Genomic DNA, 23261 nt, shown 5'->3' on the forward strand with positions numbered 1-23261 from the left:
CTCTCATTATAGGCCTGGAAACTCCACTCTCTTCTGTACAGCTAACACACTTTTATTTTCTCCTTTTAAAGAAAAAAAGGGGGGAGGCGAAAGAGGAGGAACGCTGCATCTTTAATGCAGCAGACAGGTCTGCTGAGATTCACTTGGGCTCTTATTTTGACTTTCATCTAAAAGAGCTGCCCTGGGAATCCATTAAGTCCAATTTAAATCGACTCTCCGCCCCCCTGCTTTCTCCCCGCCCTGCTCACCCTCCCCCCCCCCCCCCCCCCCAGGCTCTGCTCCCCTTGGAAACAAACAAACAAAACAAGCAAGGGGGGGCCAGGCAGAGCCTTGCAGGAATGATTTTTTTTATTTTGAAAGACGTGCTCCAAGGAGGCCACCCCTCTCAAGGCACTTAACAGATCTTTATTGCTGCACAAAAATAAAATCCAGGAGAACGGTGGCCACACTTGGATAAGGTCTCAGTATTAGTATCTCAACCACCACCTTTCTCTGCCTGATAAGGTTTCAAAGTCCATGGGCTCATGCTATACTTTTGCTTCCTAATTTTCACGTATGATTTTTTTCCCTTCTGGATTTTATTTATTTATTTATAATTACCGTGAGCTGGCTTTGTTACAATATCAGCTGGTAAAGTTTGAATGGATATGATTTCATGTACCACTTCAGTTCGGTTTTCCTCTGCTAGTTCGACAGTTGCAAAAATCATTCTTCGCATTCCAAAAATCAAATTCCATTCCACGCAAACGCAAGCCCCTGTGAGCTGCTCAGTAATGATAGAGAATGGACAGCCCCCCTCGGCTGTCATGTACTACCCGGTCATTCAAGCACTGCTTCTGTAGTATAAGCACTTTTCCAACCCCCCGCGCCATACGCACACATTCTGCATTGCATCCTATTCATGTGTTTTCAATCATTGCCATTTCTTTATTTAAAACAAAAGCTCGCTCGCTCCGTCTCTCCCTCACCCACATTCTGAAAAGTGAAATCTCTATAAGGGGGCTGTGAGTTGGTTGTTTGGGTTGTTTTTTTAATGACAATGGACGGTTTTTGTATAAATTTGCCATGGGAAAGGAGGAGCAGGAGAGCATGTGAAAGTCTCACGGAGGGGGTTTCCGAACACCCGGCCAGATGTGCAAATCCTGGGATTACTCATATCTCGGCTAGAACAATTTTTTCTGGCAGGCGCGCCTGATACACACCAAATCAACGAAAGACAACAAATCAAATCAGGGTTTGCACACAAAGACAACAGCAATGATTGTGGGACACTGGGGCTCATCAGTGTTGGAACTTTTTAAAGTAGAAAAACATGCACATGAATAACTCCAACACTAAACAAACCCTCCTTGACAGACCTCGCTCCCATATTCATCTACAAACCCCAGCTTTTATTATTATTTCAACTTCCAAAAAGTGGGGGTTGAGACTAGCGAAATGAAGAAATCTCTGTCGTACATACACACACACACAAATATTCGTATCTTTGTTCAGACGCCCGTTACCAATAAAGCCACTTGAAATTTGCAACAAATTCAACCCCCTTTTTTAATTATAGAAAAAAACAAACAAACCAAACCCCAAACACTGCAAGCAGGACACAGACAAACTCTGCGACGCCAGAAACGTACGGTGTAGCCTCAATTGGAAAGGGCAGCAAGTTGCACGAGAGAAAAATAAATCAGGGAAAAGCGCTGCAAATTCCCAAAGAACGTTCTGCAGACCCTCCAGTAAAGAAAGGCACAAAGATATAGCTTGTAACAATACCTGCAATGTTTCTTGTGCTCCTCTCTCTCTCTCTCTTTCACTCTCTCGTGCTGTCTCTCTCTCTCCTCCTCCTCTTCCAGAACACAGTAGCCAGATTAGATCCTTAGGAAAAAAAAAAGTGAGAAATAGCACAATTCTTTATTTATTTATTTATTTTTGCTTTCCTTCTCAGCAACCCTTCTAAGCTCCTTCAGTAGCCATTATTCATGGACCACTAGGGGATATAAGGTAATTAGAAACGGCCCTATAGCATCCAGCCTGAAAATTTAATGCCAGTGGTAGGAGTGGTTGGGGGGTTTGGCTGCAGGCTGCTACACCAGACAGGAGGGTGCTTTGGTGGAGCTAGGGAAGAGGTGAGGGTTGGGGGTGGAGGGGAAGGAAACAGAGGGAGGGCGGTTTGTCCGATTTCTCGATAGAGGCATCCAGTCGTTGGGCAGGATGGCCAGAGCTGCAGAGGGGCTAGTGACAGTGTGTGTCTTTTTATTATTATTATGATTGCTGAGTGGGTAGCAGGCTTGCCTTGCCTTGCCTGTGTGATCTATGCGAGGTTTGTGTGTGTGTGTGTGTGAGTGTGTGTGCGCGTGTGTTTGTGCCAGGAATAGCAATCAGCAGCAGAAGCACCACACAGAGCACAAAAATGCCATCATGCAGGGTCAACAGAAAGCTGCAGACATTATTATTTTTCTTTTTTTTGGCTTAATCCTCTAGAGGGGGGAGAGAGGGAAGGAGGAAGGAGGTTGCTGGTTCCTTTATAGTTTTTCATTTTTCTTTCCTCAGTCTCAAGTGGTCACATTAACAACAAAAAAACAAAAACAAAAACACCCACCCACCAAAACATCCCAGTTCTGAACTAAGCCTGCATCAGAGAGATACAGAACAGTCTTGGGGTCTGAGGCTGTGTTTCATTTTTGAATGCAATGATCAGATAGGTGGACGTGGAAGGTAGCTGGGAAAAGAAAGAGCGAGGCAGAGAGGGGGGCGGAGAAATGAGAACAAATCACACCTGCAGCTGTCTCTGTTCTGCGTAGCCAGCTGCAGCCAAGGCAGTGACTGACAGGAAAAATACAGAAGCTCGGACTCCAAGCTTTGTGCATCTGTTGGGATTTAGGTGGACGTTGGCTGGCAAATTAGATCTGACGGCAGCTAATCTCCTTGCATGGTTGTTTTAGGTTTTGTGTTTGGAACGAGGGAAGGCGAACATTAACAAAGAGCAATCCCTCCCTATGCACCTCTTCTAAATGAAAAATCATGAGAAAAACAAGGACATTAGGCACTGCCAGGTTGAAGGAAATCAAAGAGCCCTACCCCTCGCCTAGAGGAAGCTCAGCGGCCCTATAAAAAGTTTCAAAACCAGAGGAATCACCATGACACTGCAGACCACTGGTCCGCAAAGCCAGGTGTTCTGCTTCCAAGTGCCCCATGCTCGATGCCCCCGGAGGAAGTTGTAAAACCCTCTTAATACAGTTCTTTGGGTAATACTTGCCCATGGGGAGAGTGGGAACTTCTGCCTGACTCCAGCTGATGATCAGACTATGCCCTGAAGTATGAGGATTGATATCCCCTTCTGCAAAAGCTACTCTTATTTTTTTAACCTTACTAAGTTACTCGCCTCAATGATCTCCCATGGCAGCAAGTTTCCTGGGTTAATCGTACATTATGAAAAAGAGTATTCACTGGGATCCATTTCCAGTCTGTTGGCTTTTAATTTCACATGGAACCCCCTGTTGTTGAATTATGGGGTAGAGTACATAGGAGCCTTCTTTTCACTATTAATTTTTGTATATATTCAGAGGTCAAACAATAAATAAAGATCAAGCCTCATAAGAAAACCAAGGTTTGACTATTCGTCTTCCATGAAGTCCATCATCATTCAAAATATCTCCTCCTTCACCCAATTTGGAACTGTTCTTCTCCCAGCTGTCTTCTCCTCCTCCAAGCTCTCTCCTAGCTCCAGACCCAGTTTGGCTGGTGTATTCCCTAACATAATATACTATAACAAATCTGTGGTCACTTAGGACTTCACAAGTGTCACACTGCTGTACACCCCAGCCAGTCAGAACTTCAAGGAAGTAGCGGGGCTAGCACTCAGATCCTCTTAATCGGAAAAACACAAATCCCTTCCTACCACTGGACCTAAAAGAAAATCTCCTTTAGCACTTAGCAGCAGAGGGGCTAGGACCCATAGCTGAACAGTTTTGATTCCACTTGATTCATTTCTTATCATTTCTCTTTAAATCGTAGGCTCTGTTCTGCACATTTCCTCTTCAACGCCGGTTTACACCTAACCTCACAACGTTTACGTTCTGTTCTGTTATCATTACTCAGTCTGGATTTCTATTTTCTAAGGGATACTTGGCTTGAATCAACCCTTGTACCTTGCCATCTTGCTGTACTGTTTACTTCTTGTCCTTTTGATTCCTTATTTGTAGGGAATATTCAGCCCTTCTCTGCCTCCAATCAAGTATCTTATGCAGTCTCCAAGCTAAGCCTATGGATTTTCATTTCCTAACTTTGTCCTGCAGGCTGTTTTCCTCTAGCTTCCTCATTTTGAAAAAAATCCTCACAGCATTAATTCTTGGTATGATTGCATCTGCAAGGATGTTGAAACTTAATTATCTGTGGTCACTGTTATCTGTGGCCCAGTCACACCTTAGTTCTTGGCCCAACTCCTGTGCATGACTCAGAATTAGGTCAAGAATCATCTCTCCTCTTCCAGAACAAGCTGTTCCATGAACCAATAGCTCATTATCTTGAGAAACTCTTTCTCCAAATCATGTCCTCATGTGACATTCAGTTTATATTCAGTTAGCTAAAGGCACCCATTTTTACTGTTTTGACTGGAGTTTGTTCACTCCGTGACTTCTCACAGCACTCGGTTTTCACCACCCATGTTCTGATCCAGAGGCTGACGGCACAATTCACTATTTTCGTGACCTGCAAATTATACCTACAGGGATTCAGCCTCATGACTACACCCCCCTCCCCATCCCCCGACAGACTACATGGCCTCATTTGTGTAGCTCTAATACACACACCTCTGTGTCCAAACCTAGCTTTCCTGGAGAGCTAGGAATTACATCAGCCCAAGGGTTATTCTCATCACAGATTTCAGAAATGCCAGATAGCGTCCAAGTCTTCTTCCCATGCAGGCTGGTACAACTTCCCCTTTTGCATTTAAGCCTCTCACACTGCTCTATAACCCTTTGTCATCTTTATTTATAACAATCTGCCCATTTCCCACAACTCTTTTTGCCAAACCGTTACCTTATTGGATGGCTCCTCCTGGACACCGTCCTCCAACCATAGTCACTGCCTTATTTCTCTGCCATCCATAGCAGATTTCCTTGTCCAGCATGAGTACGCCTCAGCACCTGCTTCTCATTTAAATAACTTTAACTTTCTTCATTTGTCAGCAGTCAAGCTCTCATTGGATTCCAGTGGAGACTTTCTGCGCAACCTGTCCCTTCCTCAAAGACGTTCCCCTATGTCTAATCAACTCAGATCCTGCACTCCAGCTTCAGCCTAGCTGGGGCTACATGGAACCAGAAGCGCATCAGAGGAAGCCACTGTAGAGGCTTTGGACTTCAACAGTCCTCACCAGAATGATCTAAATTTAGTTTCCAGGACTTCCCTTCTGCAGTTCCTTATGCCACTGCTGTTGACATACAATGTGATCACTGGCTCCTCCCCAGTCCTAAGGGATAGAGCCTGCACCTACCCACGTCAGCAGGAATTTTGTCATTCACCTGAGAGTGCGTAGGATGGCATGTAAAAGGCTATGGGCCTGATGCTCCTCTCACTTACGCCGGGTGTACACCACTGACTTGAATAGGGTTACTCCGGATTTACACCATGATAAGTGAGCGGCGCATCAGGCCGTATCTATACACCTTGGGAGAGCAGACACCCTTACATATGGTAATCAGCTGTCTTTATGAGCCTTACAATCGTTGTCACACACTCAGCTAAGGATCCAACCTCCTGTGACCACAGCCTGTCCACTTATCACAACCAGGTCCCCTTCTCCCAGAAGGGCTGCATTGGTGGGGGCGGAGTGATTATTTGTCTCAAAGGGTCTGTTATAATGGAAACCATCTCTCCATTCCTCCTTGGTCTCCTTCTGCCTTGACCCAGGCTTCCTTGAGTGGAGTTCTGTTCTGAGTCAGTACCTCGTTTCCATGGAAAGACTGAATAGCAGAGTTCTCCCAGTGGTTTATTAGAATTCCTTTTACTTCAATGGAGAGTCTAGAGTGGAGTAAAAGGCTTTAATGTGGGGCTAATGGAGCCCCTGGGAAGTCCAGGAAGGAAATCTCCCCTGGAAAAGAAGAGGCATGAGGGGAGGGAGGGGAACTTTCCAGATAAATTCCTGGACAGGTTGAAATTTTTGCAGAACCCATCTCAGGCAGCAAGAAATGGAAATGAATGTTTGTTTTATTTTTAACAGATGTTACAAAAGACCTGCCAGTAATTCAGCGAACGATGCAAAACCTAGATCCCACTCACTTTTCCCTGCATGCCTCCCATCTCCTCCCTCTCCCTAGTCTTCTTATTTGCATTTAGCAGATTTTTTTGTTTTTTAAAGGTAAGCAATAAAATAACAATCTTAAGCCATTTCATTTCCCCTCTCCCCAAGGTTTTGGTTTAGATCCTTGGTCCAAGCAGCTATTAATTGTTTTTAATAAATTTCACTGTCTCCTCACATTTTACGAAACCACGTACTTCCCCACTTTGGCAGTTCACTTCTTTTCCTTTTCCCTCATCTGTTTCTATGTGCCATGTTCTCAGCGCTGCAGCTTTCGGCTCGGCAAAGCGTTATGATGATAATCACACCTACACTGCTACCTGAGGATCTCAAAGCATTTCACAAACACTGGCAAAGTAAGACTCACAAAACTCCTATGGAGAGGGGGGAGGGATAAGGATTATTTGCCCCATTTAAAGACAGGAGAAGATGAAGCACAGGGAGATTATACCTAAGATAATACAGCAAGTCAGTGGCACAGCCATGATTTGAAACTAGGGATGAGCCTGTTCTAGCCTCTTTACACCTCATAAAAGGGTCTGAGAGGCATAAAGGGCCCCTAAAAGACCCGTCTCCTGCCACAGGAGGATTCACTGTGCAATACAGCCATAAGGCCCTCTGAAGACCCCCCCCACCCCCATAAGCCTTGGCATAACGGTACACTGAGGGCAGGGCCGCAGCCCACAGTGCTGTGGAGATTCTGGGCAGCCTCCTATAACTTCGACAGGCCCCTAGCGCTGTCTAAGTTGCGCTGGCAACTTCTCCAGCCACCTTGTTCCTCTCTCCCCCAGCTGCAGCACAGAATGTCAGCCCAAGGCTCCTGCCTCCCATTCCTGGGCTCTAACCACAAGACCATCCTCTCCCCTAACTCTCCTTACAAAGCACTGGGTAAGGGAGTACTTTAGAGGGAAGGTTCTCTCTCCCTCTCATGGGTACATATTAAAACACAAAGCACTTTGTTAGCACAGCGTTTAGGGGTTGCAGGTGCCTCTGCACTGAGCTCCTGAACACGAGAGTTTAATACCCGACACTTGCACACTGGAAAACCATGATGCGAAGCTCAGGCTCTCCGCTCCTCATCATATTTAGTGTCATCAGCAAGTTTGCAGATGGCACTAAACTGGGAGGAGTGGTAGATACGCTGGAGGGTAGGGATAGGATACAGAGGGACCTAGACAAATTGGAGGATTAGGCCAAAAGAAATCTGATGACGTTCAACAAGGACAAATGCAGAGTCCTGCACTTAGGACGGAAGAATCCCATGCACCGCTACAGACTAGGGACCGAATGGCTCGGCAGCAGTTCTGCAGAAAAGGACCTAGGGGTTACAGTGGACGAGAAGCTGGATATGAGTCAACAGTGTGCCCTTGTTGCCAAGAAGGCTAACGGCATTTTGGGCTGTATAAGTAGGGGCATTGCCAGCAGATTGAGGGACGTGATCGTTCCCCTCTATTCGACATTGGTGAGGCCTCATCTGGAGGACTGTGTCCAGTTTTGGGCCCCACACTACAAGGAGGATGTGGAAAAATTGGAAAGAGACCAGCAGAGGGCAACAAAAATGATTAGGGGGCTGGAACACATGACTTATGAGGAGAGGCTGAGGGAACAGATTATTTAGTCTGCAGAAGGGAAGAGTGAGGGGGGATTTGATAGCTGCTTTCAACTACCTGAAAGGGGGTTCCAAAGAGGATGGCTCTAGACTGTTCTCAGTGGTGGCAGATGAGAGAACAAGGAGTAATGGTCTCAAGTTGAAGTGGGGGTGGTGTAGGTTGGATATTAGGAAAAACTTTTTCATTAGGAAGGTGGTGAAGCACTGGAATGGGTTACCTAGGAAGGTGGTGGAATCTCCTTCCTTAAAGGTTTTTAAGGTCAGACTTGACAAAGCCCTGGCTGGGATGATTTAGTTGAGGACTGATCCTGCTTTGAGCATTAGGTTGGACTAGATGACCTCCTGAGGTCCCTTCCAACCCTAATCTTCTATGATATTCCTTACCGGAACATTACTGGAGAGAACAAACACACAGAAAACCTGCCGCACAACTAACTCTGCCCCTACAAGGATAGGTCTACACTACGAGTTTATGTCGGATTTAGCAGCGTTAAATCGAATTAACCCTGCACCCGTCCACACAACGAAGCCATTTTTTTCGACATAAAGGCTCTTAAAACCGATTTCTGTACTCCTCCCCAATGAGGGGATTAGCGCTGAAATCAACATCGCCGTTTCAAAGTAGGGTTAGCGTGGATGCAACTCGAAGGTATTGGTCTCCGGGAGCTATCCCACAGTGCACCATTGTGACCGCTCTGGACAGCACTCTGAATTCGAATGCACTGGCCAGGTGTACAGGAAAAGCCCCGGGAGCTTTTGAATCTCATTTCCTGTTTGGCCAGGCGAGTTCATCAGCACAGGTGACCATGCAGTCCCAGAATCAAAAAAGAGCTCCAGCATGGACCGAACGGGAGGTACTGGATCTGATCGCTGTATGGGGAGTGGAATCCGTGCTATCAGAACTACGTTCCAAAAGACAAAATGCCAAAACATTTCAAAAAATCTCTGAGGCCATGAGGGACAGAGGGTACAGACAGATGCAACACAGTGCCGCATGAAACTTAAGGAGCTCAGACAAGCGTACCAGAAAACCAAAGAATCAAACAGACGCTCCGAGACAGAGCCCCAGACATGCTGCTTCTACGCTGAGCTGCATGCAACTCTAGGGGGGGCCGCCACCACTACCCGACTCCTGTCCGTGGACTCCGATGATGGGGTACTCTTTGCCATGCCTGAGGATTTTGTGGACGGGGAAGATGAGGAGGAGGACGACGACGAGCTTGAGGAGAACACACAGCACACCGTTCTCCCCGACAGCCAGGATCTTTTTATCACCCTGACTGAAATACCCTCCCAACCCAATGAAGCCGGAGAAGGGACTTCTGGTGAGTGTACCTTTTAAAATATAATACACGTTCTAAAAGCAAGCGTTTTTTAATGATTAAGTAGCCCTGAGGACTTGGGATGCATTCTTGGCCAGTACAGGTACTGGAAAAGTCTGTTAACGTGTCTGGGGATGGAGCGGAAATCCTCCAGGGACATCTCCATGAAGCTCTCCTGGAGGTACTCTAAAAGCCTTTGCAGAAGGTTTCTGGGGAGAGCAGCTTTATTGCGTCCTCCATGGTAGGACACTTTACCATGCCATGCTAGTAGCAAGTAACCTGGTATCATTACATGGCAGCGTATGGTCCCGGTGTTTGCTGGCATTCAAGCAACATCCATTCTTTATCTTTCTGTGTTATCCTCAGGAGAGTGATATCGTTCATGGTAACATGGTTGAAATAGGGGAATTTAATTAAGGGGACATTCAGAGGTGGCCATTCCTACTGGGCTGTTTGCCTGTGGCTGAAAAGAAATTCTCCCCACAGTTAGCCACGTGGTGGGGGGCGGAGGGGAGGGCATTGGCACTGAGCTCTTTGCGTTTGGCTAGCAGGGATCTTCCCTGATACCAGCCATGCGGTGGGGTGAAGCAATCATCCCAGAGAATTGAATGGGGGGGGAGGGTTAGTTTGGTTTCTGCTGTTGCACGTTAACAGGAAAACCATAGCACTAAATGGCCAACTCAACGTGCTTTGCTTGGTATGGGAGAGGAAGGCGCTGCTGTTATGAAGGTTACAGAAGACGAAAGACTATGGCTTACCATGGCTGCCTGCAAGCCGAATTCTGTTGCCCGGCACTGCGTGTGTGATCTCTAACACCAAAGCCTCGGGCACTCAACATAAGATGCAAAATGCGACCTTGTACCAAAATCACATGTGCTATGTAATGTGAACAGTGTTGTTCACCGTGAAAGAGTATAGCCATTGTTCTGTAAAAATGTATCTTTTTAAATACTTCACTCCCTTTTTTTCCCTCTAGCAGCTGCAAATGTTTCAGGCCTCCCTCCTCCGTCCCAAAGGCTCTCTCAGATAAGGCGGCGAAAAAAACGCACGCGCGATGAAATGTTCTCTGAGCTCATGCAGTCGTCCAGCACTGACAGAGCTCAGCAGAATGTGTGGAGGGACACAGTAGCACAGTACAGGAAAGTGGCCGATGAACGTGAGGACAGGAGGGACAATCGAGATGAGAGGTGACGGCAAGAAGATCAGAGGAGGCAGGAGGCAACGCTGGGGCTACTGCGGGATCAAACGGACATGCTCCGGCGTCTGGTGGAGGTTCATGAACGGCAGCAGGATCACGGACTGCCGCTGCAGCCCCTGTGTAACCGCCCTCCCTCCTCCCCAAGTTCCATCGCCTCCTCACCCAGACGCCCAAGAACGCGGGTGGGGGGGAGACTCCGGGCACCCAACCACTCCACCCCAGTGGACAGCCCAAACAACAGAAGGCTGGCATTCAAGAAGTTTTGAAGTGGCCTTTTCCTTCCCTCCTACCCTCCTCCCACACCCTACCCAGGCTACCTTGTGACTTATCTCCCTATTTTTATAATCAATTAATAAAGAATACATGGTTTTTAAAAGACAGTGACTTTATTTCCTTTGCAAGCAAGCTGTGATCGAAGGGGGGAGGGCGGGTGGCTTACAGGGAATTTAGAGGCAACCAAGGGGGCAGGGTTTCATCGAGGAGAAACAAACAGAAGTGTCACACAGTACCCTGGCCAGTCACGAAACTGGCTTTCAAAGCTTCTCTGATGCGCAGCGTGCCCAGCTGTGCTCTTCTAACTGCCCTGGTGTCTGGCTGCTTGTATTCAGCAGCCAGGCGATTTGCATCAACCTCCCACCCCGCCATAAACGTCTCCCCTTTACTCTCACAAGAGATTGTGGAGCACACAGCAAGCAGCAATAACAATGGGAATATGGGTTTCGCTGAGGTCTGAGTGACTCAGTAAACTGCGCCAGTGACCCTTTAAACGTCCAAATGCACACTCTACCACCATTCTGCACTTGCTCAGCCTGTAGTTGAACAGCTCCTGACTACTGTCCAGGGTGCCTGTGTACAGCTTCATGAGCCAGGGCATTAAGGGGTAGGCTGGGTCCCCAAGGGTAACTATAGGCATTTCAACATCCCCAACAGTTATTTTCTGGTCTGGGAAGTAAATCCCTTCCTGCAGCCATTTAGACTGACCAGAGTTCCCGAAGACGCGAGCGTCATGAACCTTTCCCTGCCATCCCATGTTGATGTTGGTGAAATGTCCCTTGTGATCCATCAGTGCTTGCAGCACCATTGAAAAGTACCCCTTGCGGTTTATGTACTGGCTGCCCTGGTGGTCCGGTCCCAAGACAGGGATATGCGTTCCGTCGATAGCCCCATCACAGTTAGGGAATCCCATTGCAGCAAAGCCATCCAGTATGACCTGCACATTTCCCAGAGTCACTACCCTTGATATCAGCAGCTCAGTGATTGCGTTGGCTACTTGCATCACAGCAACCCCCACAGTAGGTTTGCCCACTCCAAATTGATTCCCGACTGACCGGTAGCTGTCTGGCACTGCAAGCTTCCACAGGGCTATTGCCACTCGCTTGTGAACTGCGAGGGCTGCTCTCATCCTAACATTCTTGCACTTCAGGGCAGGGAAAAGCAAGTCACAAAGTTCCATGAAAGTGCCCTTATGCATGCAAAAGTTTCGGAGCCACTGGGAATCATCCCAAACCTGCAACACTATGCAGTCCCATCACTCTGAGCTTGTTTCCTGGGCCCAGAATCAGCGTTCCACGGCATGAGCCTGCCCCAGTAACACCCTGATCTCCAAATTGCTGGGGACGGCAGTTTTAGAGAAATCTGTGTTCATGTCCTCATCACCATGCTGCCGTCGCCTCCTCGCCTGGTTTTTCAGGTGCTGGTTCTGCATAAACCGCATGATAATGTGCGAGGTGTTTACAACAGTCAAAACTGCTGCGGTGAGCTGAACGGGCTCCATGCTTGCCGTGCTATGGCGTCTGCTCGGGCAATCCAGGGAAAAGGGCGTGAAATGATTGTTTGCTGCTGCTTTCACAGAGGGAGGGAGGGTTGACTGATGACATTTACCCATAACCACCCGCGACAAATTTTTGGCCCCATCAGGTGTTGGGAGCTCAGCGAAGAATTCCAATGGGTAGCGGGGACTGCGGGGACTGCGGGAAAGTTACCCACAGAGCACCACTTGGAATGTCGACGCTTGCCACGGTACTGTGGACGCACACCCCCGAATTAATGTGCTTAGTGTGGACGCATGCACTCGACTTTATACAGTCTGTTCCCAAAAATTGACTTCTGTAAAATCGGAGTACTTTCGTAGTGTAGACATGGCCCAAGAGGAGCTGGGAACATCAGTGTATCTTACCCCTCCCAAAGCCTTTTGCCGATTGCGATCTCTACCACACAGCAAGAATTACTCCCCAAAGCAACGGCGTGATGAGTTAAGAGTTGCATTGCAGTGTATGAGTAAGGCCCTGATTTGGAGCTGTGGTGGACACCGAGAAAATAGCTTCAGACCTTTCCAAACGTGTACAGCCTTAAACCTGTCACTGTGTCACTGAATATTGCCCATTCTGGTCCTTGGGCCAGGTTAATTTTCTGGGGAGGCAATTTTGAACCTGATTGTCAACTGAACAGAGTCCCGGTAGAGGCATTTGAGAATAGGTGTGATACAGTCATGACTTTTGCTGCACGTGAGATGGCAAGAAACAGCATTGTGCACACAATGGAGTCTGGAGTTCTGAGATCTAGAGAGGTTATGGAAGAGGGACCTCCAGAAATCATGGTCAGATGAGATGAAGGCCTAGATAGGAAAACAAGTTCTAATTGTGCTGTTATTTACATGGGTGCAGGTTCCTAGAAGTTTGGCAGCTAGCACTGAAACTATTTGTTAAAATTTGAAATAAATAAGAAACCAGAATGCCAGTTTTTTGGTTAATGTTTGGGGGGAAAAAAAGAAAGAAAAAGAAAAAAAAACCCGCTATGACCCCTGTCCTCCCTTCATGAATCCAGTCTTTAGCAAAGCAGGTTCTGAAATGACACTATGTACACCTACCAAGTTCTTTCCACCAAAAGTTGATAAGCCCCATATCAACTTCACATATCCAGTGCATATATGGATAATGGATTTCAGCATTTCTCAGCATGTGGTAAACTCCCACATAGTGCTGGGAAAAGCTCTGAGGTCTTCTACAGATTTTAGTCACAGGGGGGTGGGGGCTTGCTTTTCAAAGCAAGACTCGGTACACAGAAGGGCAGAAAACCCAGAGGACAGCTCTGTCTAACTCATTTCTCATGAGTTTTAATGCTGAAGTTGCACTGGTGTCCCATTGAATGTCTGGGTTCAGTATCTTCATTTGGGAACGGAGGGTCATCATAAAGCTTAGCAATGAAAGGACCAACATTCTCCATTTCCAGCTAATTATAAAACCTCCGTATGTTGGATTTCTAGATTGAAAATAGAAACGATGTATATTCCCCAGGTGACTTAGGGAAATTTGCTGCTACCTTTGTGCCTTCTCTCTGTCACCAACTTGGGCCATCCAGGTAGTGATCCCGCAAAGGCTAATTGTAGCCAAGGTTTATATGTTCTCTAAGTTTGACCCTCGTTACACTGCAGTGGGATACGTGTCCATATTTTGTATGTACTGTAGCGGCTTCAGGTTTGTGTGGATCACAAGAGTCTGAGTTTATACAAACAAAAATAAAAAGACAACCACCATAAGGGAGCACGTTCATTTCACAAGCCGGGTCAGCTCCACGTGTGAAACGTGAATTTGGGGCATCGCACATGTGGCTTACTGTTAAAGGGAAATCCATTCATGGGATGTTGGTACAGCTGTCCTTTCACGGAAAGTGCTTTTAAGGGGTTAGGATTTTCTAGCTGGTTTGCTTTTAATGCATGGTAGAAGGCACCATCACTAAATCTCATTTGTATAGGGACCGATCTTCAGAGGCATCGAATGCCCACCTCCAGCTGGGTGTAAAGATCACTCAGCACCTCACAGGATCAGGCCCTAACAGAGTAAGGGGTTGAAACTAGCACTCAGCTACCTCCTTTTGTTGTTGTTGATTTCAAACCAGAACAAAACCTGTCCTACAGCTTCTATTTCTGGACCCCTCCTGGGACGATCACCCTCCGTTCTCAGCCCGCCTCAGAATATAAATGGTTTTGCAAGATGCTTGAGTCCTTCTGAGGCGATGCAGCTGGCGCTGTGCAGGCTTGAGGGCTGCTGCTTCCACAAAACCAGCAGCTTTCATCAGGGGCAGAGAGAGGCAATTGTTGTTTTCCTTCACTTCTCCCTACAAAATGGAGAGGAATTGATTCTAGAAGGAAATCTCTTTTGTTCTAACCCCCTCACTGTAACCAGATCTCCTCACATTTCGGCACGGGAGCCTGAGCTGATCACAGAGTGTTTATTTCTCCTCTTGGTGCCAGATTGTCATATGCTTACAACGCTCAAAGAGGGAAAAGGAGGAGAGGGAAAGGGAGGTATTTCATATAAAGCTTGTTTACCTTGGAGCCAACCATGAGGGGCGTACCTTGTTAATGAGGAAAAGCTGTGAGGAAGAGCTTTCAAATTCGCAGCATCATACCACCCCCCCACAACTCACAAACTGCCCCTCATCATCAAGGTGCCCCCATGTTACACCTCATTTACCTCACTCTGGCATAGTCTCGCCATTATGGGTGTATCAGTTTGTTTGCAGAAATGCTGATTCACGAGCACAACTGGTAACAGCCTGGAAGCAAAGGAAGCCACACAACCCCTCTAGGTGCAGTCGTCTACCTGATCAGCGTCTGAACCCGAGTAATCCCTGCTGAATCCCTTTCTCCCAACCACCCCAGCCTTCTCCAGGTGCCTTCACACTGGTGTCCGGCCACGATACTTGTGTGTGAAGTTACTGCAGATTAATCCACTTTGTGCTTATGTAACACCTTTTAATCCAGGGGCTCATCATTCTTAGAAAGGTTTATTACATCTCACAACCCCCCAGAGGGGTAGCTCAATAATTCTGACCCCATTTTTAGAAAGGAAAAACTGAAGTGCAAAGATTTGCCCAAGATCACACAGCACAGGTCAGTTGCAAATCTAGGACTAGAACCCAGCTGTCTCCGTTTCCCAGCTCTAGCCACGAGTCCATACTCCCTCCATCCTTGTCTCTTTCTTCTGGTGCAGAAGAAGTTCTATCAGGGGCCCTACCCTGGCTTGACATGTATAAACTGCAAAAACATGCCACGATCAATGAAATGTGATAGGAGTGGCTGTGACAACATGATACGACTCTTATCAGCTTCTTAATTCCACCACACCTACTTTAAGGTTTGCCTGGAGCCCAATTCACCTTGCACTGTGCTCCTGTCAGATCTCACAGGTTAAATGGCCTCAGTTCTTGGGTGGGAGGTTGGTGCAGGAAGTGGGCCTGGTGTTTCCATACAGCGGGTGGCTCTCTGCCCTCTGAGGATACAGTGAATCAGTTGTACGAGCTGCTGCCTTTCTGGAAGGCCCAAGGACCTTGCTATCAAAGATCCGATGACAATTTTCGTAAGAGGAGGAGTGTTAACCTCAAGTCGTGGCTACGTTCCAATTCAAGTATGTACATTCTACCCGCTTAAATTCACCCTGCATTGCCAATTGCATGCAGTGTCATTCCGCCCTTCCTCCCCTTGGGGCCACACTTCACCCCAGAGTTGGCTGCATTTCAGTGACGGATGCAGTGACCCATATACATAAGCTGTAAAATGCTGTAGGACCTTGTGGGTTGAACGGCACTACGTAAATACAAGATATTATACACTCAGCCGTGCAACTGCTATATTGCACAAGTGCAGCCCTCTAAGCAGGGCTCTATTCAGGCTCGATCCTGCACACCGCAGGGGACACAGTAATGCACCTCCGAGCAGAAGGCAAACAGGGATGAGCAGGGCAGTGAACACGGGGCACCGGATCCTGCTTTGGTGAAATTGCTGCTCTGTAGCAGCCTAGCTACTCCTGCCTGATAACAGGCAGGGGCTATAAAGGGAAGTGCATAATAATTATTGGACAGGCCCCCAAGACAGCCTCCATTCTACAGGCATATTTTGCGTTCCCACGATCATGCATCAGTGTGGGAATTCATGCATGCATGCATGCGCCACAGTGCACCCGCTCAGTAACATATCCAGCTGTGCACATGCCGATGATCACACACCTGGCCACGCACCTCCGCAGGCACTCACCCATTTAAGTCTCATTTATCCGGCAGCATGAAGGAATCTGCTGCCTCCGTTCTCCAGTTTCAGCCCCCCACCCCCCTTCGGCTCCCTGCACTGAAGAGGAGGAACCTGCAGGTGAGGGTGCAGAGGGAGGAGACCCTGGCTGACCACTCAGCAGCAGGCCCTGGTATAGGAGGGAATGGGAGCAGCAGCAGTGGCTGGAGCTGATTAGCTGTCAGCAGGCCTGCCTGCCCTGGCTCAGCCAAAACCCAGAATAAATTTTGAATAAATTTACATATGCAAGTGTAAAATCCCCAAATGGGCACCCCAGTGCCACCAGTGACCCACACACAAATGAATTCCTACCAATATGCCGTCAATTCTCCATCCTCCCTCTGCCATTATTCCTGCTCCGTTTGGTCAGTACACTTGTCTCCTTGCACTCCTTCAGTCCTACCCCGAGTTCTCCCCTTTCGCCCACCGGTGCTCCTCGTCCTCCTCCACTCACCCCAACCCCTCACACACCTGCTAGGCTGGCAGCTTTCTTTCCTACCCTCCCTCTCTGCTTACCCTGCAGGCTGCTAGTGCTCCCTTGCCCCGTCTCTGCTTCTCTGGTGGGACCTCAGGGCAGGGGTCTCCCTGGCTGACTGGCAGGGGAAGGAGGAAAGGGAGTTTCAGCCACTGGCGGCACCCGTCCTGGCACCCAGTCAAGAGCCAGAGTCGCAGCAGGGGGAACAGGGAAAGGAACCCACAAGAGCTGGAGGTTAGGCAGGTCTAGATGCCAGAGTGCGGCTGCCGGGCATTGTGGCTGGAGGCCCTGGCACTCCAGTGCTTCATAAATTTTAAGCCTGATCGCAAGCCCCCTCTGACATACCCACTGTCTGCCCACACCCCGCCCCATCTTCACCTGTCGCCGAGCAGAGGAGCGGGCTGGCAGAGCACTTGAGATTTATGCCTAGTGCTTAGCCCAGTCCCCGCAGGCATCCTCCACTTACAAGGGCCATGCACGACCAAGGCCATGGTGTTCTTCCACGACGGCATCTCTAAAAAAAAGAGCCCTGCTAAAAACAACGTGCAAAGGGCACTCCAGCAGCAGCAGATGTGGAGACAGAAAACGGAGCTGAAGGCTTTGCATTAATCCTATCAAATACCATCCTTTTTCATCCATTTCGAGTCAGGGCAAGATGAGGTTCCTACACTCTCCTAGCAAACCGCAGAGGATGACACGGGGGCCTGTCTCTTGCATTGCAAGCCGAGTGTGTCAAGCAATTAGCAAGTAATCAGGAATTCAGACACAGTGGACAGGACTGGGTCCCTCAAAAGACAGAAGGCAGCAGCAGGAGCAAGCCCCATCAGGGAGTTTTCAGGTCAGGCAGGGAAGGCAGCAGAGAGAGCAGGAGCTGTTGGTGAGACATCTGCAGTGAGAGCAGACAGCTACAGTGGCAGCAGAGTCTGCTAGCATAAACCATCTCATGTTTAGCTTGTGCTGTAGCTAAGAGGCCCCAGGCATTCAAGCATAGAATTTCCCTCACTCATTTCCAACGTCAACGAGGAGCTAGGCCAACTGCAAAGCGTAGGTCCTAAGGCTTTCTCCCAGACGTTGCATTCTGGGACACCGGAGATTCCCTGGATATTACCTCTCTCCACCCCTTAGCTGTACCCTTCACCTTTACACCAAAAACCAATGTTACTGCCCGAGGCTCCCTACCCCAAACACACACTGGATTTCACTCAAAATCCTTACTCAGGGCCAAATCCTGCTCTCCTGGACGTCGGCTGCAAAACGTCGACTCACTTCCGTGGGAGCAAGAGCGGGCTCTAAGCAGTGATGAAAACAGGACGATCCTGACTTCATGAAAATGATCCCATTTCAAACCTCACGTTTCCCTGGTTGATTCTCCTTATTTAGGCATAGTAAAATGTGGCCAAACAAACATTGGTACAGTGAGTAAATGCTGCCATTTTATGGTAATCTAGAGCTGGGCCCAATCTCACCCCTTCGCTGGATTGGTAGAGCAGTCGTTCCTGACCACCTGGCCAGCGGGGGCAGGAGCGGGCTAGACCCACCCAAGAGAGGAGATGAGGGGATGGAAGAAAGGTCAGTCTGATGCAAGACGTTTCGTTGTAGTTGAGAATTTGGGGATCACAGTGGATCCTCCTGGAGCGGCCGGGGGAGACCATGAATGTTGTTTCCAATTGTACCTTCCCCAGCCCCAAAGAGTGTGGCACCCCTAGTCCCTGTGAACACACCCTGCAGCGGGGATGATGGGACACAGGAACAGATAGGGTAAGCGTCTTGAACCAAGACGCTTTCCCTAAGAGCGAGTGGCAAATCTGGGAACAGAACTCACCGCAGTCTCCAGCGAGACTGCAATGCCCCTAATGGTCATGGAGTGTCACATCATGCAAGGAAAGCAGCTGGCCCTGTTGCTGACTTTCAGAAGGGATGTCTAGTCTTCCACCCTTCCTTCCTCCACGAGTCGACGGTTATCAGCATCCGGAGCCCCACCCCGTCCAATGAAGGAGTGCGCTGAGGTCGCATCATGCAAGTAGCATCCTATAAAGCCATCTACTGGGTAGTCAGCCTGCCTCATTCCCTTCTTCCCCTTCCCTTCCCATCTGTCTCCACATGGGGAGTTTTACCACTCCAGTCAAACTGATTCAAAAATGGAACAACAATGCTTTGTTAACAAAACAATTTTTGCGTGTCGAGCCCTTTTCCTTGTGATTTTTCTGAGTCCCCAGTGGGTCAGCTTTGTGTGGTGTCCTACATTTTTTTTTGTTTCTTTCACACTTTCAAGGCTCCATATTCTGGTACAAAAGGGGCCTGTGTAGCAGCTTTTAGCTGGGAGGCATGATCTGACACACGCACATACCACAATTGCGGCAGGAGCTTTGTGATGCGGCGGTGAAGGCTGGTGTCAGGACCTGACGAATGATTACGCATTGTTTTCAGAGATTTGTGCCTCTGGGATAAATATTAGGCTGGGCTGATTCTGTATATTACGTATCTATGAGCTGCAATCATGAAAGGGATAGTATAGGTATGGCAAAAAAAAGTTTGAGGAAGGGACGGCTTCTCTTCCGCCCTGAGACATTAAAGCCATGCAATGGTGTTTGCCTCCCTTTGTAAAGACCTTTGAGATCCGCTGATGAACAGCGCCACACAAGAGCTAGGTATTATCATCACTACTCAGGTAAGGGCAGCTGTGAGCCATTCCCCACATTGGAGGCTTGAGCCCCTACATGAGGAGCAGATGTCCCAGCAGGTATATAAGGGGGAGGGGTTTAAAACAGGAAAACCAGATCTAAGGCTCTTACTCTGGGCGGCCAAGGAGACCCTGTGACCTAAACCACAAACCTTTCTTTTTGCACAGTGAGAGCCCAATGGCGGCCTGGAACCCTGAGCCTCAGTCCTGTAGAGTACGTCTACACAGTATTTTGGAGCGAGCCTCCCAACCCAGGATGACAGACTCTGAAGTTGCAGCTTAGGCTCTGAAGCCTAGGTATGGCTTACATACTGTCCCAGGTGACTTCCCCCCAGTGCAAAGCCCTGCTTACCTCTCTCAGGTGAGAGGCAGCTGAGATAGGGAACCCTCAGTGAGTTCTAAACAAGGGCTGGCCTGCTGTGGGAATAAGAACTTTGCTTTTGTGTCTGTCACTTTTGTTCCCTCATTCTGCTCTGTCCCAGTCTCCTGGGACTGGCCCCTGGCTGAGCCTCTGCCTCAGAAATCAAGAGAGAAGAGGCCCAGATGTCAGTCATGTCCTCTTCACTCCAGCTAGGGCTCAGCTCCATCTGTGGCTCCCTCCAAAGCGACTTCCTGCTGTTCTTATACAGCTTTGTGCTGCCCCTTCCATGGCCTATCTCCGAGACTGCTTTCCACAGCTGCTTCTTGCGGGTTCCCCTCTCCCCTACAAAGCTGGGGTTGTGCCCTTATCCTAGGGGCAGCATGGAACCCATTTCCACAAAACCATGCTCAAACAGCGCTCCTCCCATTGGGTCCCTTTGAACTTGGCCACTCCTAGGAACATCTGAATTGCCACATGGGATCAGACCTGAGGTCCTTCTAGCCCCATATCCTGTCTCCAATATTTCCAGCACCTGATACTCAGAGGAAGGTTCACAAACCCCATGCGCTAGGCAGATGTAGGATAATCTTCCTCCTTGAATGTCACATCTTAATCCCATTCAGTTCGAGATTGACTTGAACCCTGAAGCATGAGATTTTATATCCCTTCCAAAGTTTTTGTTAGCACTAACTATTATAACTCTGGATATTCTTGTTATCCATGTAAATATCTGATCCTTCTTTGACCCCTGCTAGGTTCTTGGCCTCAGCTATTTCCTGTGAGTGCCACTGTTTAATTGCACGTTGTACAAAAAAAGTGTTTCCTTTTGTCGGTTTTGAATGTTGCCACCTGTTTATTTCATTGAATGTCCCCTCGTTCTTGTGGTATGAGACAGGGAGAACAGTAAGTCCTGAGCCACCTTCTCCAGACCTTCATTATTACAGGCAAGACCGGTAGTGCTGTCTCTTATTAAAGTTGCCCAACACTTCCCATTTTAAGACCTGGACTTCAGTTGTGCATAACTTTGCCAAACTGTAACCATCCGGATTGAAATTTTCAAGGTCAGATGTCTGCCTCGGGGTGAATTATTTTTGGAAAATTTCAGCCAAAACAGTTCAGCCATTTCCAAGAACAAGGGCAGGAAAAAATAGGTTTTGTGCATATAAAAAAAATTGGGGTGGCCTTTTCTTTGCACTCCCATGCTCTGGAGCAGGGACTTTGTGTCAAGGTTGTGCCTTTTGTTGTCCCTGGGAAAATCCACCCAAGTGTGGCCAAGTTATAAGCCTTTGAGGAGAAAAATACATCACAGTTTGCACACGCTAGGTAGAGGATAATTCAACTGTAGCAGTGAAAATGGCTCAAGAAAATGGCTGAGTATGGTCCATCCCCTCACAGATCCTACGGCTGACCAGACTGAGTCTGCCATCCCCACAGGGACGGGGGGAGTAGGGGGGTGCTGAAGGAATAAGTTTAACTCTATTACATTCACCCTTTTTCCTTGCACCTCATCCTAATCCTTTGCTGAACCACAGGCCAGAGCTCTCTCTTTTCAGGACTTTTCAGAAAGCATTACCCACTGCTAAACCTCAGGGCTATTTATGCAAAACCCTGAATGCAGCTGCTCCAGCCAGTTGAATGTCTTCCTACCACATATGATTTGTTAGTAAACAATCATTTACTACACACAAAAACACGGTTAATGGCATTTGGCCTATTTCAGAATACTTTTTAAACATAAGCTATTAGGCAGTAAATCTACTGGTTCTTCTCCAGGTTTCCCTACTTTGCTGCTGTTACATATATTTAAATGCCAGGTTTCGACCGAACAGTTACGCTTCTGTACTTTAGTACACACTCTCCCCTGTCATCTTCTCTCAGAGATGAATGCTCGGTCTCTGTAGTGTGGCCGTAACAGGTCGTGTGTGACCTGGATTCTTCAGTGCTTGAGAATAACGGCAGCATCTGTGTTCTCCTCCCAACATTTCAGAGTCTCAGCAGCAAACAGAAGTCTGGGGATCTTTGCAGCCCTTGGGTTAGTAGCTGACTGGTTTCCTTCTCTGCTGAGCCCAAGTGGGATCGGCATATAAAGTATCCATCCCTGGATTTCTATAAGGCTTTCACTCGAAGGGCCACTATCTTTTCCCCATAAGCCCAGCTAAGTCAGGTAAGACTTTACATACTTTCACCTCACTGAGCTCTACCCTGTTCTCTCTTTAACTTGGACAAAATCCTAGTTTAAAGCCGTTAAATGCACATTCTTTAGGCTCTGTAGCCTTGAGGAGTGAAAAACGCTCCCTTCCCAGCTCTCCGTCTATAAACACATCACGCTAGCCCACACGCTGTCTAAATGGAAGCTTTCCCTAGTAAGTAGATCTGGAATAGCACTCACCTGGATCCAAATGATACAGGTATTGTCCCTCCCTGCAACAGACATCTCTTGGTACCGCCTCCATCAGCAGCTGAGTCCACAGGACTGTCTTTAATTAACTCTGACATTTATAACCTTTTCCCCGAGCTCTAATAGGCTCTGCTCTTAGATGGTGAATATATGTGGGGCCTGGAAGACTGCATGTCCGAAACGAAAACTTTTTATACAGCATCGGAAACAGGTACTGAGTACGTCTACTGACACCTGCACCCTAGCTCTGGGAATTGCTGGGCCTCTCTAGGCAAGTTGCCCTCCCCTGCACTCTGCATATGCACAGAGACACAGAGTATTCCAGCAAAAATCCGTGCCCATTGCTTCGCTCCCTTTCTCGGGGTCAAAGAAATCAACTGCTGCAGTATAATGCATGTGGGTTACACACAGAATCATAGGGTTAGAAGGGACCACAAGCGTTGTCTAGTTTAACCCCACATCTGCCATCCCCACAACTAAGCATGTTCCAGCCCAGGGCGACATGAGCAAAGCCGGGCTTTGCCTGTAATGGCTGATCCCAGCTGGGGTGGGACTATGCAACAGAACTGAGAGCAGGGAGCCTGTCTGTCCTGTGGTCTCAGTGATCCTCCCTCCCACCACCCGCCGGCACCTGGGCAGAGCAGAAGAGGATTCAGAGTGGCCAGACGCCAGAACAAGAGGAGGGAAAGGAGTAGATTGGGACAAGGAGTCTGCTGAGACTAGGACTGGAGGGATGGAGGGGGAGTGAAAGTGGGATGGGTGGCCCATGGAGATTGGGACTGGGAGTTGGAGGGGAGAGGAGGCCAAGAAAGGAGACTGGGACGGAGAGCCATGGTGTGGGGAGACTGGGAGTGGAACTGGCGAGGGA

At 48.2% G+C, this 23261-nt stretch overlaps 1 protein-coding gene across 2 annotated transcripts in view; it reads right to left on the reverse strand.

The window, feature by feature from the left end:
- Positions 1-23261, reverse strand: part of RAI1 (retinoic acid induced 1) — a 136902-nt gene that overhangs the window by 84866 nt on the left and 28775 nt on the right. For both annotated transcript variants that reach the window (XR_006284141.1, XM_043523381.1), the window contains exon 2: positions 1768-1869. The gene's annotated coding sequence lies outside the window, so the exon portion shown is untranslated. The remainder of the gene's footprint in view (positions 1-1767; positions 1870-23261) is intronic.

Source organism: Chelonia mydas, chromosome 10 (assembly GCF_015237465.2).
Source record: "Chelonia mydas isolate rCheMyd1 chromosome 10, rCheMyd1.pri.v2, whole genome shotgun sequence".
Classification (NCBI taxonomy): Eukaryota; Metazoa; Chordata; order Testudines; family Cheloniidae; genus Chelonia; species Chelonia mydas.